This window comes from Camponotus vicinus, unplaced genomic scaffold, assembly GCF_025532165.1.
Source record: "Camponotus vicinus isolate PSW18456_S1 unplaced genomic scaffold, iyCamVici1.0 SCAF_13, whole genome shotgun sequence".
NCBI lineage: Eukaryota > Metazoa > Arthropoda > Insecta > Hymenoptera > Formicidae > Camponotus > Camponotus vicinus.
In genome coordinates, this window is record NW_028141949.1 from 8,528,123 (window position 1) to 8,549,368 (window position 21,246).

General features: G+C 31.7%; 2 long non-coding RNA genes across 2 annotated transcripts; one reads left to right on the forward strand and one right to left on the reverse strand.

Annotated features, from left to right (window-relative positions):
* Positions 1-6,119: 6,119 nt before the first annotated feature.
* On the reverse strand, positions 6,120-9,772 carry LOC145963867 (uncharacterized). The gene is made up of 3 exons (XR_014436271.1): positions 8,315-9,772; positions 7,116-8,211; positions 6,120-7,020 (listed from the first exon to the last, which is right to left on the reverse strand). It is a non-coding gene; the product is annotated as an uncharacterized LOC145963867 (long non-coding RNA).
* A 6,884-nt stretch (positions 9,773-16,656) lies between these two features.
* Positions 16,657-20,292, forward strand: LOC145963866 (uncharacterized). The gene is made up of 3 exons (XR_014436270.1): positions 16,657-18,114; positions 18,218-19,313; positions 19,409-20,292. It is a non-coding gene; the product is annotated as an uncharacterized LOC145963866 (long non-coding RNA).
* The last annotated feature ends 954 nt before the right edge of the window (positions 20,293-21,246 follow it).

The window sequence follows — 21,246 nt, forward strand, 5'->3', positions numbered from 1 at the left end:
AACAGCAACAGCAACAGCAACAGCAACAGCAACAGCAACAGCAACAGCAACAGCAACAGCAACAGCAACAGCAACAGCAACAGCAACAACAAATACGTAGCTTTAATAATAAAAATAAATCCATACTGCACACATAATTTCTGCTTTTAACTTGCTTTAATTGTACACATTATATCCCGGCCTTCGATACGGTCGATCCAATTATCTGACATCTATGTACCGATCAATTTATTACAATTGCGGTCGGTAATCTCCTGCATGATAAAAAGATTGACACAACCATTAAAATTCACCTTGTATATATATATATATATATATATATATATATATATATATATATATATATACATACAGGGTGTCCCATTTTAATGTCCCACCACAAATAACTTTCTTATTTTTAATTTTAGAAAGAGATGTTTCAGACAAAAGTGTATGGTTTCAAGGGGGACATAAGGTGGTGTCATTAGTTTGACCTTGAATAGTTGCTTCAAGGTCACGTAAAGATCACCTTCAATTTTTTAAATGAAACTCCTTACTTTCTATTGCATATTCTTGTAGCTTATTTCGAGAGCTTTCCAAAAAACTATAATTAAGTTAGTTTTTATTAAGTACTTTCCGAGTTATGAGGCTTGAAATCATTTCTTAATTTTACATAAACCGTAAAATATCTTGTAAAATATTCATTTTTCGATTATCTTACCTTAATACTTTCATGTACAAAATAATGAGAGGAATCAATTGGTGTAAAGAAAACACATAGTTATTTTTAAGAAAAAATATGTAATTGTTAATTGCAAATTACAAATTTTTTCTTCGAAACAACTATGTTTTCTTTACACCAGTCGATTCTTCTCATTATTTTGTACGTAAAAGTATTAAGGTAAGATAATCGAAAAATGAATATTTTACAAGATATTTTACGGTTTATGTAAAATTAAGAAATGATTTCAAGCCTCATAACTCGGAAAGTACTTAATAAAAACTAACTTAATTATAGTGTTTTGGAAAGCCCTCGAGATAAGCTACAAGAATATGCAATAGAAAGTAAAGGGTTTCATTTAAAAAATTGAAGTTGACCTTTACGTGACCTTGAAGCAACTATTCAAGATCAAACTAATGACACCTCCTTATGTCCCTCTTGAAACCATACAACTTTTGTCTGAAACATCTTTTTCTAAAATTAAAAATAAGAAAGTTATTTGGGGTGGGACATTAAAATGGGACACCCTGTATATTATACAGGGTGTTCCATTTTAAATAATACATTTTGATATTTTTTTTGTAACTCGTCATAGACAAAAATTTGTCAGGCAAAAGTTCAGCAACTATATTTTTATATATACTTTTTATTAATATTTTGTATTTTAATTTGACATAATGTTACATAAACTATGAAATATCTTATAAAATATTCATTTTTCAAGTGTCTTACCTTAATACTTTTGTATAAAATAATGAGAGGAATTAATTGATGTAAAAAAACATGTATTTTTAAGTTATTTTTAAGAAAAAATATGTAGTTGCAGGTTGTATATTATATATTTTTTCTTAAAAATAACTATGTGTTTTCTTTACACAAATTGAGTTCTCATTATTTTGTGCATAAAAGTATTAAGGTAAGATAATTGAAAAATGAATATTTTATGATATATTTCACAGTTTATATAAAATTATATTAAGAAAAGTATAAAATATCTTATAAATGTTACGTCCGGCGGACTCCACGATTCTTTTCTTTCCTCGAAATTATACGATAAACATTGGTAGGGCCAATTCTTACTCGTAGATATCTGAGACGGAGAATAATAAATGAAATCTGACATTAAGCGGATGACCAGTCGCTGTCAACTCAAATTTTTTACTATAAAATCAAATAGTCGTATATGTTTATAGTTGGTACGTCCGGTGAAATGTAAAACCACTTGCGCTCAAACGATCCTTATCAAGTACCACGTCAACAATAGGCATATGATACTCTGTCTCTTAAAGTAAGAAACAATAAATAAAAGTAATACTAAGGGTGACCAGTAGCTATAACCTAAGATTTTTTAAAACAAAATTATAGTTACAGCTGTTACGTAAAAATCCAAGTGCTTCGCATGTTTATAATGGTCCATATGAAACTTTTCTATTTGACAATTTAGACAAAAAGCATACTGGATCTTGGAAAAATTATCAAAAAGAAAACTAAACAATCTTTGAGACGACACATATGTTTGATTCACGAGCAAATTCTCATGAACAGTAAATTAGTCATTCTACTCCCATTCTACTAGATAAAGCTAAGTCTCGATCCAAAGAGCTCAACCAATTAAAAATCTCAAGAAACCCCTCTCCTTTCAAAAACTTCCTTGTCCCTAAGAAGAGAGTAATTGAAATTGTCTCATTCGTTCAAAAAGATCCCTACTATCCAGTAAGGAGGAGGAGCAATGATTTTAAAATACGCGAGCACAAGTTGCAGCGAGAGGATTCATTCATTCATTCATTCATTAGCACTTTTTTTTCTTAGTCACAGTTGAGATTCAGTTATAGTTAAATACAGAATTTTGAGAATTCAATCTTAATCTGATTCAAATTATATAGCCTCGGGAATCCTTTCTTGTGTCACGCAAATGAATTATTAATCCGCTTTATGTCTTAGCGAAAATGTCTTATTAAGATTTAATTGTGCATTATGTGTAAGTGGATATTTATTAAAAATCTTCTGGTGGACATCTCCATTAGCCACCTCTTCATGCTATAATGGCGAAGATCCGACTTCAGCCATTGCAATTTTATCAAAGCATTTATTCTTGTGATGTCAACGAGTAGTGAGTAAAATTGAGTAATTTTTATTTCCTCTCTTTCACATATCTTATTATTTCACCATTTAAATTGAAACATTTCATCTTTTATTTATTAACTTCTTGCTTTTCTCTCTGAAAGATGGTTCTCGATTAACTCCTTGATTCTTATTTCCCTTTAATTGTTCTTTCTGATTTATTCAGCGCGAATTAGTATAGTTTTCTAACTTTATACCTCGTTTCAGCCTTTCTTTATATATATTTAACTCTCCCTATTTCTATTTTTCCCATTCACTTTTCTTTAATTTCTCATCTCCTTTATATTATTATTATTATTTTCTTTACATTATTTTTCTTTATATTATCATTACTTTTTGAAGAAACCGTTAAAGTAGATGAATGATTTTCGAGCTCAGACTTGGCGAATCTCTTATCTTAATTTTATTACTGTATTTTAATTTAGACCTGTGTTTCAGCGAATTTAGAAAATTTTAATTCTAATTACAACACATGTGCAACACATGTGCAACACATGTGCAAGCGACGAATACTATACTTCCTTTAATGAGTAAGCGTTATTCATATTCTTATTACACATTCGGTTTTTATTTTTGTTTTATTTCTTATATTATATTAAATATATATATATTGTAATAACCAGTCAGAACTTGATTCTTAACGTAAATTCCTCCCTGTATATTCTGACTGATGACCTCCGAACGATTGCAACACCCGCGAGAATATATACATACACACAGATACCCACACACACCTAGTTATAAGCGCTAACATGTATTTTTCATTCTTTCTTTATCTTTTTAAATATTATATTGTATTTTTAATTTAATATATAATTTAATTATTTAACCCGTTCTCTTCCCTAAATCCTGAGATCGCACTAGGTCCTATCCCGCGTAACAAGGATTAAATTCCTTTACCGAAAAGGGACTACCGAGCGAATAGGCTTAAAAACACAGCGTTAAAGAGACCTTCGGTCGCTGACCTGTGTCAGGCCCTTCACATTCGTTCGACACGATCCATACACACGCCCGAATAAAATGTGTCACGGGGTAAGTAAGTTACGTTCTTCCATAGGGCCCACCCATTCCAGGGCCTGGACGTAACATAAACTATTCACTTTTTAGCCATTTTATAACTTTTTATGGCGATTATTGCAAGAAATCAATCAATCTGTATGAAAAAAAAATAGAATGGTTTCATTTAAAAAATTCCAAGTGATTTTGTCCTGATCTTGGCAATGCCACTTAAGGTAATTTTCATTATGTGTCCCCCTTCAAACCAAACAACATTTGTCTGAAGTATTTTGTTCTATAATCAAAAATGTAAACATTTTTGGGGTGGGTAACTTAAAATGTATATATATATATATATAAATGTAAACATTTGTATATATATATATATATATAAAATGTATATATATATATAAAAATGTAAACATTTTTGGGGTGGGTAACTTAAAATGTATATATATATATATATATATATATATATATATATATATATACAGGGTGACCCATTTTAACTTAGGCAGCCAAATAACTCGAAAAATAAGCAAGATAGAGAAAAATGTTTTAGACAAAAGTTGTATAGTTTCGAGGGGGCCATAAGATGGTATCATTGGTTTGACCTTGAAGAGTCATTTGAAGGTCACTTCAATTTTTTTAAATGGAATACCCTATATATTTTTGTACATTCTTGTAGCTTATTTCGAGAGCTTTCCAAAACACTATAATTAAGTACCTTTCCGTTAAGTACTTTTTGAGTTATGATGCTTGAAATAATTTCTTAATTTTACATAAACCGTAAAATATATCTTGTAAAATATTCATTTTTCGATTATCTTACCTTAATACTTTTATGTACAAAATAATGAGAGGAATCAATTGGTGTAAAGAAAACACATAGTTGTTTTTAAGAAAAAATATGGAATTGTTAATTGCAAATTACATATTTTTTCTTCGAAACAACTATGTGTTTTCTTTACACCAATTGATTCCTCTCATTATTTTGTACATAAAACTATTAAGGTAAGGTAATCGAAAAATGAATATTTTACAAGATATTTTACGGTTTATGTAAAATTAAGAAATTATTTCAAGCCTCATAACTCAAAAAGTACTTAACGAAAATGTACTTAATTATAGTGTTTTGGAAAGCTCTCGAGATGAGCTACAAGAATGTACAAAAATATATAGGATGTTCCATTTAAAAAAATTGAAGTGACCTTCACGTGACCTTCGAATGACTCTTCAAGGTCAAACCAATGATACCATCTTATGGCCCCCTCGAAACCATACAACTTTTGTCTAAAACATTTTTCTCTATCTTGCTTATTTTTCGAGTTATTTGGCTGCCTAAGTTAAAATGGGTCACCCTGTATATATACAGGGTGTCCTAGACCACGCGTACACCCCTTTTCTTTCAAAAACTAAGCATTTTAGAGAAAAACGTTTTCGACAAAAATTGTATGGTTTTGAGGGGAACATAAGATGGTGTCATTGGTTTGACCTTGGATGGCATCGTTAAGGTGAGGTCAAGGACCTTTAATTTCTTAAATGGAACTACCTATTTTTTATTGCATATTCTTATAGCTTATGTCGAGAGCTTTCCAAAACACTATAATAAAGTATTTTTTCATCAAGTACTTTTCGAGTTATAAGGCTTGAAATAATTTCTTAATTTTACATAAACCATAAAAAATATCTTGTAAAATATTCATTTTTCGATTATCTTACCTTAATACTTTTATGTACAAAATAATGAGAGGAATCGATTGGTGTAAAGAAAACACATAATTGTTTCGAAAAAAAAAATGTAATTGTTAATTGCAAATTACATTTTTTTTTTCGAAACAATTATGTGTTTTCTTTACACCAATCGATTCCTCTCATTATTTTGTACATAAAAGTATTAAGGTAAGATAATCGAAAAATGAATATTTTACTAGATATTTTATGGTTTATGTAAAATTAAGAAATTATTTCAAGCCTTATAACTCGAAAAGTACTTGATGAAAAAATACTTTATTATAGTGTTTTGGAAAGCTCTCGACATAAGCTATAAGAATATGTAATAAAAAATAGTTCCATTTAAGAAATTAAAGGTGTCCTTGACCTCACCTTAACGATGCCATCCAAGGTCAAACCAATGACACCATAGTAGGTATACTAGGCCGGTTCTAACCCAGGTCCTCTCAGGGGGGGTGAGGCGCGAGGGGATCTCAGCGGCGCGGGGGAATGACGTCACGCGGGACGAAGGGGATTTCGTAGGCGCGGGGGCTGCGGGGCGGGGCGGGGGACGTTTGTGTTGGATGTTTTATGACAAGTATAAACAATCATAAACCGATGTTCGGCTGCTTTGTACCCTTGCAGCGCGTGTGAGAGAGAACGATAATATCGCGTGCGAAAAAAATGCGTACGAGAGAGAACGATAGCGAGACTTATAATTAGCGCAAAGAATGGGAAAAGGGTAGTGCAAGGGAGAGGTGCGTAAATAATTATACATTTTTCTTTTTGAAATATAATTTCGGTGGCGCGGGGAATGACGTCACGCGCGAGGAAGGGAGTCTGCGAGGAGAAGGGGGATCCGCGGAAAGAAGACGGTGGTGTGAGAAGGATAGCGCTACGTGTGGGAAAAGGACAGCGCTACATGTGGGAAAAGGATAGCGCTAAGTGTGTGAAGAGGACAGTGCGACAAGGATGACATCAACGTGCGACAAGGATGGTGCAATGTAAGATGGCGTGAGAAGGACGACGCAAAGGTAAGTGAGCGACGAGCATAGAAAGAGAGAAAACGACAATAGCGCGAGAACAACGCGTGCGAGAGAGAACGATATTGCAAGAATAACGCGAGTGAGAGAGAGAGAACGATAGCGCGTACGAAAGAGAGAACGATAATAGCGCGAGAACAACGCGTGCGAGAGAGAACGATATCGCTATACTTACAACTAGCGCAAGAGAGACGCAAGGGATGGGAGCGCAAGGAGAGGCGCGTAAATAATTGCAATTTTTTTTTTCGTTACAATTAAAAATATGTAGAATTTATTTAAATGTGTGTATGAGTATTACAAATTGTGTGTGTGTGTGTGTGTGTGTGTGTGTGTGTGTGTGTACTTAATATTAAAATTTAAAAATTAATAAAATATAGGGAAAGAAAATAAAATGATGAATATAAAATAATGCGGACGGTGCGCCGGGCTGTAAGGGGGAGGCAGCTCCTGAAACAGGAAAAACGCTACATTAATTTTATCTTAATTAAAATAAAAAAAATAAAAAAAAAACTAATTTAAAAATTTTAAAAAGAAATATGTACCTTAGCCCCCTGGAACTGCAGAGCCGTACCAGTATTCCAGTAACCGTCTTCTTCTTTCCTCTCCCAGTCTTCTTTGTATTTCCCGTATTCTCTCCTCTTCGATTATTCTGTTCTCTTCGTATCTTATAACCGATAGTTCGCAGATTTCGTCAAATAGGGACTCCATCCCGAAGAGCAGCCGCAGATTAAAAATGTCGAGATATCTCCACGATCCATTTACATCATTATCCTGGCGACTCTCCGGGGTGTCGCCCCATTCCTCCGCGAGATCGTGTCGCGCGTTCCAGCGCTCCGCCCGCACGTTGCGTCGATGCTGTATGTTGATGAACCCGGGAATTTTGACATCATCGGGGTACTATAAAATAATATATATTAAAAATCCACATACACATACGCACAATTGTTTTCACAAAAACACTACCTACCTTCCAGACAAATACCACTTTTAGTATCACAGAAAATAAGAGCTCTACAAAACTCCTCTTCCAAAATGAAAAATGAAAAATAGAATCCATCTTATTTGCAGCGTAAGAAATAATCACACACGGAAAAAGAAATACCACGGTTAAACTCGCTGACGCTCTCCTTTCGGACAATACACGACTGAGATTGAAATCGAATGTTACTCTCCGCTGTAGGAATTATAAAGGTCTCAAAACTGGAAGGGTTACACTAGTGTACGAATATTTTTTACACCCACTGTATATATTAACCATTCATGATCCTTTCATGGTCTTTTTCTACGCTCGGTATAAACAATATGAACAGTATTCCTATGAAGAGAAATGGATCTTGGAACCTTCCTTCTTTTTATGTTTTCTGTTTATGATACCAATATTCGACTGCTTTACACCCTTGCCGCGCGTGTGAGAGAGAACGCGTACAAGAGAGAACGATAGCGAGACTTATAATTAATGCGAGAGCACGCAAAGGATTGGAGCGCAAGGGAAAGGCGTGTAAATAATTGCAATTTTTTTTGTTACAATTAAAAATATATAATTTATTTAAATGTGTGAGTTTAATAAAAAAAAGTATACAATATAAAAGAAAAAATAATATATAAAATAGGCCGTCGGGCTATGTGGGGAAGCCGTTTCTGAAAACAGAAGAAAACATATGCATTTCATTAGTTTAAATTATTTAATAATTTATTTTAAGATACTTTTGATATATCATATAATAAATTAAAAGATACTTACAATGTTATCCATGACTCATCTATTTTAATTTGTGCAAATAGGGCACATGTTGCAGGGCAATATTTGATTCAAACATTTTTTTGCACCCTTTGCATGACATATTATCCATATTGCTACAACCTATGGTTCTATGTTCCCGAACAGAACTAGTTTCTTCAAACTGATACGGGTCTTCTAGAAAGCATTCGGTACAATATTTCGATCCATTTTCCATATAGTAATAAGAAATGCAACATATCTTTGTTGCTTCGTTTAATGTTATTATTTCAGGTATGCTTAAATTTCGCTGTTTCTTTTGTAACTTTTCATCAAGAATATCGTCACTATTGTCACTATCGTAATCACTGTCCTTCGCCAAGGGTTCTATTTCTATATTATTGAACTTGTAAATTTCTATTTCCCTTTTTAATAATAAATTGCAGATTATAATTTAAACATTAATTGCATACATGTGCTATGATAATTACGTTCAGATTATTTTCTAATGCAAAGTATATAAAATGTTTTATCAAATATACTACAATGATCAAATTGTGTATGTGTAGGTGACAGAACAAGAATTAATAGACTTAGTGGCAAATAACATGATGATGATCAATACAAACTTCATGCTGAAGTGATATTTCTGAATGCTTTTCCACGTACAAATTCAGGAAAGAATTAAAAGTTATGGCTAAGAAATTAATTTCAGAGCAAAAGGATAAATTATATTTTTTATAATTATTATAATATTGAATTATAATTTAATATTTTCCATATAACTGTGGGCATATATAAAACTTAAACATATATTGTTAGAAATTTCTTTCAAGTTATTAATAAATCATACACATTTAAAGACAATGGAAAATGGAATGTATATGTATATATAAATATATACACATATAAATAAAATTAATAAAATCTACATATGCACGTCTATTTTCAAATCTTTTTCCTTTATGTATTTTTTTTTTATAATATAAATGTATATCTCTTCTATACGAAATGATAATTATAATGATCAGTTTTATTATCGAGAAATATATGTTATGCCATTGATTCTTATTTTCATTTAAATTTAAAATAAAAGCGTTCTTATAATTCAAATGTAACTTCATTTTAATATTTCAGAGTAATAATGTTGATCATGTTTCATACGAATCGTTATGGTATAAGAAGTATTTTTACAGAAAGACTTAATATATGTTGCATTGCGATGTTAGCAGCTTATATCCGTAACTGTACCATGCATACTACCGATTCTTTCAATTAATTACTATGCTTCTGTAAGTTATACTGGGATACCTGAGATAATTTTGGCGATATACATAATTTAACATATTTCTAACCATTTCTCTTTGCAACAAAAACACAATGCAAAAATTCCTAGTAAATAATAGTTGCTGTTTTCGAATTATAAATATTATTATTTGTATATTTTAAAACAAATAAATTTCTGTTTGCAGAAATATTTGTTACTTAAATTAAACTATAAAATTGAAAATCATTTATGTATTGGGAAAAATAATTAGTTAATTAATCTATATATGTTCAAAAACTATATAAAAATCCTAATTTAACTATAATAAATTTTGTCGAAATATATTTGTTGAATATGTATAAATCTTTGTTTCATTAAATTGCAATTCTCTCTATATCTACAATTAATATATCTTAAATTTATATTTGATCAAAATAAATGCACATAGGCGAAAGTAAAATAAGTAACATAAAATTAAAACATATAAGTAGATAAAAATAATATAATATATAATATAAGAACGACCAGAAATGTAAAACTTACTGCTCGCATATGTGTTAAATTAAAATTAAAATTTGAATGGTGTAGACTTCATTGCCGGAGCGTTTAAAATTAAATAAAATGAATCCATTATATATAAACTCAAGCTACAAATTTTATTTATCTGTTTTGATAATTCCTCATATATTTTGCGAATCTTTATTAATTCTTTTGTAATATTGCATAAATAAATAATAAAAAAAATAAGATAAGATAGCAAAAATGAAAAGAAGAAGTAGAGATATAGTAGATAGAAAGGCAAAAAATTAAGAAAGGAATTCTGCGGATCTATTAAGAATTTTTAATAACTAAATGTGTATTCTTTTACACTGCATTTAAGTACAGTGTATTAAATAAAAAATTGATAGCATTCGATCGATTTGCATTTCGATTTGCATTTCGATTTCGTTGAAAAATTAGTTTCCATTTTTTTTTTATATGTTCCGCTTTATTATATGATGGGCATTAACCATAAGTTTTATAAGCAAAAAAAGGGAATATGAAAATCAATAATCTATCTCTTTAGCACATACATGTATAAATTTTGTCTAATTGAAATAAAAAAGTTCCATATTTATATCAGTCACGTAATATTTTTAAGGAAATCACAAAAATTAATGAAATATAATCAAGCAATTATTGAATATGTCATATTGAAGTGTATACTAATATCATATTCAAAAAATTACATAATTATAAAAAATATATAATAATGAATAATAAATCTTTTATTAAAAATAATTTATAGGCAAAGAAATTTAATTAAAATCATAAAATGCCGGAAAAATTATTACGCTATCCGAATCGTTATGTGGAATATGTAGTTTAGGCAAATACGCTTATTGTTTGACAGAATAGAATGTTGGAATGCGCAGCAATTTCTTTCTAATTAGTTTTTATCTTCTTGCGTTTTACAAAAAAGTATCGTATATATTACTTCAATTTTCTCTCTCTTTTGTTTGATATATTTATTCAAATCTTATCTTCTTAACAATACAAAACAATCACATCTTCTCTCTTAAGCATATAATAAAAGTAGAGGTAATATATTTCTACTGTATGGTACAGTAACTTTATGGAATAATATCTTCCAGTACGTTGATAATAGGACATCGTCAGTATTCACTATAGTGGTTACTACATAATATTGTACCAGTGAGTATAATTTTTAGCATATTAAGTGTATTCATTCGTTACAAAAATTTTTTACAAGCAGTATACAACTAAAAAAAGAAAAGCAAGTCAACATTGTTGTCGACGTGTAAATAGGAACGAGTGATATTTGGTTTTCTCAAGATGCCTCGATTACTAAGGAATTATTCAAAACTTTTTGTTTTGGAGAAACTGAAATAAGGAATGAAATAAGGAATCGTGTTAAGAATGAAATATACAGCTCAGACTTGATAAACGGTTTTTTATTTTTAATTTAGACGCACGCTTCTATTTAAAAACCTATGCAATTTAAATATAATATATTTTTGAATGTTATTAAAGATCGTAAACCTACATTGTATATTTAATATCTTAACAATAAAATATGCATTTTTTAAATTTGTATGATTATATAAAACTATTTTAAAAAATTATGAATTTTAATTTGTTAGTTTTATAATTTTATTAAAAAATTATTATCATAATATGAAATATGTGACAGTGTCTAAACACTATACTTTCTATGCACTAATTTTAAAATCGTAAAAATGCTTCAAATTATGCTTTTTACCAATTATATCCCAATCACTCTTGATTTAATTTTAAGCTATGCAATACTCATTTAAAAGAAGATTCATTTTATTTTAATGAAAATGTATATATTATATCCACTTCACTAATTTAATTTTCGTTTAATTAATTGAGACGACCAAAATAAAATTTATTTAGTGCAATTATTTAGGGTACAGTGCTATTAATCGCTAAATCGATTTTTAATTGAATTCAATGTTTCATACCTAGGATCTAAAATTCAAATATTTCCGGCAAAATGGATGATTCAAAGATAAATGCAAAAACAAATATAATCTTATATAATATTTAAATAGCAAACTATACTGTCAATATGAAGTGAGATATGCACAGAGCATTAAAGATATGAGATGCAAATGTACTAGGTTTATAAAAATTTTATAATTAATTAAAAAAAAATAAACATCTATTATTTTTAGAATTTTACTGTGGAAAATAATGTTTATGGCTGTCGAACGGCTATCGAACGGGTCAGAAACGACTGTGAACGAGACTACGGACTACCAACAGGGCCAAGGACGGCAACAAACGGGTCAAGAACGTCTATCGAACTCCAACGAACGGGCCAGGAACATCTATCGAACGTCTATCGAACGCCAACGAACGGGCCAGGAACGTCTATCGAACGGCTATCGAACGGGTCAGAAACGACTGTGAACGAGGCTACGGACTACTTAGAAGCGACTACCAACAGGGTCAATTACGGCAACAAACGGCTGCGAACAGCTATCGAACGGGGCAGGAACAGCTAACGAACGGCTATCGAACGGGTCAGAAACGGCTGTCGAACGGGGCAGGAACGGCAACTAACAGCTATCGAACGGGTCAGAAACGGCTATCGAACGGCAACTAACAGCTATCGAACGGGTCAGAAACGGCTATCGAACGGCAACTAACAGCTATCGAACGGGTCAGAAACGGCTATCGAACGGCAACTAACAGCTATCGAACGGGTCAGAAACGGCTATCGAACGGAGCAGGAACGGCAACTAACAGCTATCGAACGGCTGTCGAACGGCTACGAACGGTAGCGGACGATACAGAACGGCTATTGAAAAAAAAACGACAAACGGTAGTGAACGGCTCAGAAACGAAGAGCTAAAGAGTGGCAACGAATGATAAAACGCACGGTGATACTCGGGGCACATATCGTTTGATCGACGAATCGAAACAACGATGGATCGACGATCGGGAATAACCGAGGAAGCGAAGAAACAACATAGTTTAGAGAAATGGCAGTACACACACACACACACACACACACACACACACACACACACACACTATTTCCGTTCGATAACCGTTCAACGGTCGTTCATTTCCATTCGACAAACGTTCAATAGTCATTCGACAGTCGTTCAATATCATTCCATAACCGTTCATTTTTCAATAGCCACGGCTATTGAACGTTTGTCGAATGGAAATGAACGACCGTTGAACGGTTATCGAACGGAAATAGTGTGTGTGTGTGTGTGTGTGTGTGTGTGTGTGTGTGTGTGTGTGTGTGTACTGCCATTTCTCTAAACTATGTTGTTTCTTCGCTTCCTCGGTTATTCCCGATCGTCGATCCATCGTTGTTTCGATTCGTCGATCAAACGATATGTGCCCCGAGTATCACCGTGCGTTTTATCATTCGTTGCCACTCTTTAGCTCTTCGTTTCTGAGCCGTTCACTACCGTTTGTCGTTTTTTTTTCAATAGCCGTTCTGTATCGTCCGCTACCGTTCGTAGCCGTTCGACAGCCGTTCGATAGCTGTTAGTTGCCGTTCCTGCTCCGTTCGATAGCCGTTTCTGACCCGTTCGATAGCTGTTAGTTGCCGTTCGATAGCCGTTTCTGACCCGTTCGATAGCTGTTAGTTGCCGTTCGATAGCCGTTTCTGACCCGTTCGATAGCTGTTAGTTGCCGTTCGATAGCCGTTTCTGACCCGTTCGATAGCTGTTAGTTGCCGTTCCTGCCCCGTTCGACAGCCGTTTCTGACCCGTTCGATAGCCGTTCGTTAGCTGTTCCTGCCCCGTTCGATAGCTGTTCGCAGCCGTTTGTTGCCGTAATTGACCCTGTTGGTAGTCGCTTCTAAGTAGTCCGTAGCCTCGTTCACAGTCGTTTCTGACCCGTTCGATAGCCGTTCGATAGACGTTCCTGGCCCGTTCGTTGGCGTTCGATAGACGTTCGATAGATGTTCCTGGCCCGTTCGTTGGAGTTCGATAGACGTTCTTGACCCGTTTGTTGCCGTCCTTGGCCCTGTTGGTAGTCCGTAGTCTCGTTCACAGTCGTTTCTGACCCGTTCGATAGCCGTTCGACAGCCATAAACATTATTTTCCACAGTAAAATTCTAAAAATAATAGATGTTTATTTTTTTTTAATTAATTATAAAATTTTTATAAACCTAGTACATTTGCATCTCATATCTTTAATGCTCTGTGCATATCTCACTTCATATTGACAGTATAGTTTGCTATTTAAATATTATATAAGATTATATTTGTTTTTGCATTTATCTTTGAATCATCCATTTTGCCGGAAATATTTGAATTTTAGATCCTAGGTATGAAACATTGAATTCAATTAAAAATCGATTTAGCGATTAATAGCACTGTACCCTAAATAATTGCACTAAATAAATTTTATTTTGGTCGTCTCAATTAATTAAACGAAAATTAAATTAGTGAAGTGGATATAATATATACATTTTCATTAAAATAAAATGAATCTTCTTTTAAATGAGTATTGCATAGCTTAAAATTAAATCAAGAGTGATTGGGATATAATTGGTAAAAAGCATAATTTGAAGCATTTTTACGATTTTAAAATTAGTGCATAGAAAGTATAGTGTTTAGACACTGTCACATATTTCATATTATGATAATAATTTTTTAATAAAATTATAAAACTAACAAATTAAAATTCATAATTTTTTAAAATAGTTTTATATAATCATACAAATTTAAAAAATGCATATTTTATTGTTAAGATATTAAATATACAATGTAGGTTTACGATCTTTAATAACATTCAAAAATATATTATATTTAAATTGCATAGGTTTTTAAATAGAAGCGTGCGTCTAAATTAAAAATAAAAAACCGTTTATCAAGTCTGAGCTGTATATTTCATTCTTAACACGATTCCTTATTTCATTCCTTATTTCAGTTTCTCCAAAACAAAAAGTTTTGAATAATTCCTTAGTAATCGAGGCATCTTGAGAAAACCAAATATCACTCGTTCCTATTTACACGTCGACAACAATGTTGACTTGCTTTTCTTTTTTTAGTTGTATACTGCTTGTAAAAAATTTTTGTAACGAATGAATACACTTAATATGCTAAAAATTATACTCACTGGTACAATATTATGTAGTAACCACTATAGTGAATACTGACGATGTCCTATTATCAACGTACTGGAAGATATTATTCCATAAAGTTACTGTACCATACAGTAGAAATATATTACCTCTACTTTTATTATATGCTTAAGAGAGAAGATGTGATTGTTTTGTATTGTTAAGAAGATAAGATTTGAATAAATATATCAAACAAAAGAGAGAGAAAATTGAAGTAATATATACGATACTTTTTTGTAAAACGCAAGAAGATAAAAACTAATTAGAAAGAAATTGCTGCGCATTCCAACATTCTATTCTGTCAAACAATAAGCGTATTTGCCTAAACTACATATTCCACATAACGATTCGGATAGCGTAATAATTTTTCCGGCATTTTATGATTTTAATTAAATTTCTTTGCCTATAAATTATTTTTAATAAAAGATTTATTATTCATTATTATATATTTTTTATAATTATGTAATTTTTTGAATATGATATTAGTATACACTTCAATATGACATATTCAATAATTGCTTGATTATATTTCATTAATTTTTGTGATTTCCTTAAAAATATTACGTGACTGATATAAATATGGAACTTTTTTATTTCAATTAGACAAAATTTATACATGTATGTGCTAAAGAGATAGATTATTGATTTTCATATTCCCTTTTTTTGCTTATAAAACTTATGGTTAATGCCCATCATATAATAAAGCGGAACATATAAAAAAAAAATGGAAACTAATTTTTCAACGAAATCGAAATGCAAATCGAAATGCAAATCGATCGAATGCTATCAATTTTTTATTTAATACACTGTACTTAAATGCAGTGTAAAAGAATACACATTTAGTTATTAAAAATTCTTAATAGATCCGCAGAATTCCTTTCTTAATTTTTTGCCTTTCTATCTACTATATCTCTACTTCTTCTTTTCATTTTTGCTATCTTATCTTATTTTTTTTATTATTTATTTATGCAATATTACAAAAGAATTAATAAAGATTCGCAAAATATATGAGGAATTATCAAAACAGATAAATAAAATTTGTAGCTTGAGTTTATATATAATGGATTCATTTTATTTAATTTTAAACGCTCCGGCAATGAAGTCTACACCATTCAAATTTTAATTTTAATTTAACACATATGCGAGCAGTAAGTTTTACATTTCTGGTCGTTCTTATATTATATATTATATTATTTTTATCTACTTATATGTTTTAATTTTATGTTACTTATTTTACTTTCGCCTATGTGCATTTATTTTGATCAAATATAAATTTAAGATATATTAATTGTAGATATAGAGAGAATTGCAATTTAATGAAACAAAGATTTATACATATTCAACAAATATATTTCGACAAAATTTATTATAGTTAAATTAGGATTTTTATATAGTTTTTGAACATATATAGATTAATTAACTAATTATTTTTCCCAATACATAAATGATTTTCAATTTTATAGTTTAATTTAAGTAACAAATATTTCTGCAAACAGAAATTTATTTGTTTTAAAATATACAAATAATAATATTTATAATTCGAAAACAGCAACTATTATTTACTAGGAATTTTTGCATTGTGTTTTTGTTGCAAAGAGAAATGGTTAGAAATATGTTAAATTATGTATATCGCCAAAATTATCTCAGGTATCCCAGTATAACTTACAGAAGCATAGTAATTAATTGAAAGAATCGGTAGTATGCATGGTACAGTTACGGATATAAGCTGCTAACATCGCAATGCAACATATATTAAGTCTTTCTGTAAAAATACTTCTTATACCATAACGATTCGTATGAAACATGATCAACATTATTACTCTGAAATATTAAAATGAAGTTACATTTGAATTATAAGAACGCTTTTATTTTAAATTTAAATGAAAATAAGAATCAATGGCATAACATATATTTCTCGATAATAAAACTGATCATTATAATTATCATTTCGTATAGAAGAGATATACATTTATATTATAAAAAAAAAATACATAAAGGAAAAAGATTTGAAAATAGACGTGCATATGTAGATTTTATTAATTTTATTTATATGTGTATATATTTATATATACATATACATTCCATTTTCCATTGTCTTTAAATGTGTATGATTTATTAATAACTTGAAAGAAATTTCTAACAATATATGTTTAAGTTTTATATATGCCCACAGTTATATGGAAAATATTAAATTATAATTCAATATTATAATAATTATAAAAAATATAATTTATCCTTTTGCTCTGAAATTAATTTCTTAGCCATAACTTTTAATTCTTTCCTGAATTTGTACGTGGAAAAGCATTCAGAAATATCACTTCAGCATGAAGTTTGTATTGATCATCATCATGTTATTTGCCACTAAGTCTATTAATTCTTGTTCTGTCACCTACACATACACAATTTGATCATTGTAGTATATTTGATAAAACATTTTATATACTTTGCATTAGAAAATAATCTGAACGTAATTATCATAGCACATGTATGCAATTAATGTTTAAATTATAATCTGCAATTTATTATTAAAAAGGGAAATAGAAATTTACAAGTTCAATAATATAGAAATAGAACCCTTGGCGAAGGACAGTGATTACGATAGTGACAATAGTGACGATATTCTTGATGAAAAGTTACAAAAGAAACAGCGAAATTTAAGCATACCTGAAATAATAACATTAAACGAAGCAACAAAGATATGTTGCATTTCTTATTACTATATGGAAAATGGATCGAAATATTGTACCGAATGCTTTCTAGAAGACCCGTATCAGTTTGAAGAAACTAGTTCTGTTCGGGAACATAGAACCATAGGTTGTAGCAATATGGATAATATGTCATGCAAAGGGTGCAAAAAAATGTTTGAATCAAATATTGCCCTGCAACATGTGCCCTATTTGCACAAATTAAAATAGATGAGTCATGGATAACATTGTAAGTATCTTTTAATTTATTATATGATATATCAAAAGTATCTTAAAATAAATTATTAAATAATTTAAACTAATGAAATGCATATGTTTTCTTCTGTTTTCAGAAACGGCTTCCCCACATAGCCCGACGGCCTATTTTATATATTATTTTTTCTTTTATATTGTATACTTTTTTTTATTAAACTCACACATTTAAATAAATTATATATTTTTAATTGTAACAAAAAAAATTGCAATTATTTACACGCCTTTCCCTTGCGCTCCAATCCTTTGCGTGCTCTCGCATTAATTATAAGTCTCGCTATCGTTCTCTCTTGTACGCGTTCTCTCTCACACGCGCGGCAAGGGTGTAAAGCAGTCGAATATTGGTATCATAAACAGAAAACATAAAAAGAAGGAAGGTTCCAAGATCCATTTCTCTTCATAGGAATACTGTTCATATTGTTTATACCGAGCGTAGAAAAAGACCATGAAAGGATCATGAATGGTTAATATATACAGTGGGTGTAAAAAATATTCGTACACTAGTGTAACCCTTCCAGTTTTGAGACCTTTATAATTCCTACAGCGGAGAGTAACATTCGATTTCAATCTCAGTCGTGTATTGTCCGAAAGGAGAGCGTCAGCGAGTTTAACCGTGGTATTTCTTTTTCCGTGTGTGATTATTTCTTACGCTGCAAATAAGATGGATTCTATTTTTCATTTTTCATTTTGGAAGAGGAGTTTTGTAGAGCTCTTATTTTCTGTGATACTAAAAGTGGTATTTGTCTGGAAGGTAGGTAGTGTTTTTGTGAAAACAATTGTGCGTATGTGTATGTGGATTTTTAATATATATTATTTTATAGTACCCCGATGATGTCAAAATTCCCGGGTTCATCAACATACAGCATCGACGCAACGTGCGGGCGGAGCGCTGGAACGCGCGACACGATCTCGCGGAGGAATGGGGCGACACCCCGGAGAGTCGCCAGGATAATGATGTAAATGGATCGTGGAGATATCTCGACATTTTTAATCTGCGGCTGCTCTTCGGGATGGAGTCCCTATTTGACGAAATCTGCGAACTATCGGTTATAAGATACGAAGAGAACAGAATAATCGAAGAGGAGAGAATACGGGAAATACAAAGAAGACTGGGAGAGGAAAGAAGAAGACGGTTACTGGAATACTGGTACGGCTCTGCAGTTCCAGGGGGCTAAGGTACATATTTCTTTTTAAAATTTTTAAATTAGTTTTTTTTTTATTTTTTTTATTTTAATTAAGATAAAATTAATGTAGCGTTTTTCCTGTTTCAGGAGCTGCCTCCCCCTTACAGCCCGGCGCACCGTCCGCATTATTTTATATTCATCATTTTATTTTCTTTCCCTATATTTTATTAATTTTTAAATTTTAATATTAAGTACACACACACACACACACACACACACACACACACACACAATTTGTAATACTCATACACACATTTAAATAAATTCTACATATTTTTAATTGTAACGAAAAAAAAAATTGCAATTATTTACGCGCCTCTCCTTGCGCTCCCATCCCTTGCGTCTCTCTTGCGCTAGTTGTAAGTATAGCGATATCGTTCTCTCTCGCACGCGTTGTTCTCGCGCTATTATCGTTCTCTCTTTCGTACGCGCTATCGTTCTCTCTCTCTCACTCGCGTTATTCTTGCAATATCGTTCTCTCTCGCACGCGTTGTTCTCGCGCTATTGTCGTTTTCTCTCTTTCTATGCTCGTCGCTCACTTACCTTTGCGTCGTCCTTCTCACGCCATCTTACATTGCACCATCCTTGTCGCACGTTGATGTCATCCTTGTCGCACTGTCCTCTTCACACACTTAGCGCTATCCTTTTCCCACATGTAGCGCTGTCCTTTTCCCACACGTAGCGCTATCCTTCTCACACCACCGTCTTCTTTCCGCGGATCCCCCTTCTCCTCGCAGACTCCCTTCCTCGCGCGTGACGTCATTCCCCGCGCCACCGAAATTATATTTCAAAAAGAAAAATGTATAATTATTTACGCACCTCTCCCTTGCACTACCCTTTTCCCATTCTTTGCGCTAATTATAAGTCTCGCTATCGTTCTCTCTCGTACGCATTTTTTTCGCACGCGATATTATCGTTCTCTCTCACACGCGCTGCAAGGGTACAAAGCAGCCGAACATCGGTTTATGATTGTTTATACTTGTCATAAAACATCCAACACAAACGTCCCCCGCCCCGCCCCGCAGCCCCCGCGCCTACGAAATCCCCTTCGTCCCGCGTGACGTCATTCCCCCGCGCCGCTGAGATCCCCTCGCGCCTCACCCCCCCTGAGAGGACCTGGGTTAGAACCGGCCTAGTATACCTACTCACCATCTTATGTTCCCCTCAAAACCATACAATTTTTGTCGAAAACGTATTTCTCTAAAATGCTTAGTTTTTGAAAGAAAAGGGGTGTACGGGTGGTCTAGGACACCCTGTATATATAGAAAAAATAAAATGAATAATTAAATAATTTTCTATTTCTTTTAAGTAAATAATTATTTAAAAAATTATTCTTCTAAAATAAAATTGCATATTTAATTAGAATTTTATATTATGTTATCAACTTCCTATTTTATATTTAAGGTCACCTTAAGTATGTTTCCAATTTAAGATCATGTTAGGTGTGTTCCATATTCTAATAAACATATAGCGCAATGATTATTTAGCACATCTTGAGATCATATTTAGGCTGCGTTCTTTTTCGTTAAAAGCGCTGAAAGTATTTGATTAATTAATCGTAGCATAAATTTCTTAGTTCTATATAGTCAATCAAATGTTTTCAGCATCGTTTTTCAACTTTAGCGTTAAGACGAACACAGCTTTAAGATAATCTTGAAAATAAGAACAAATTGAATATTATTCAAATCAATCATATTAAGTCTGTATTAAACTATGCATTGAATATTGAAGCTTAAAAATTGAAATTTGACTAATCAAAACAAAAAAGCTATTTCTTTATCTTGATTGGTCAAATTTCAAATTTTAATTTTCAATTTTAATCTTTAATGCATAATCTGATACAAGCTTTAGGCCAGTGACACATACAAAAATGTAAGCAGTAAGACGTAAACAGTAAGCAAATCAACAGTTTTTATTCACTTATA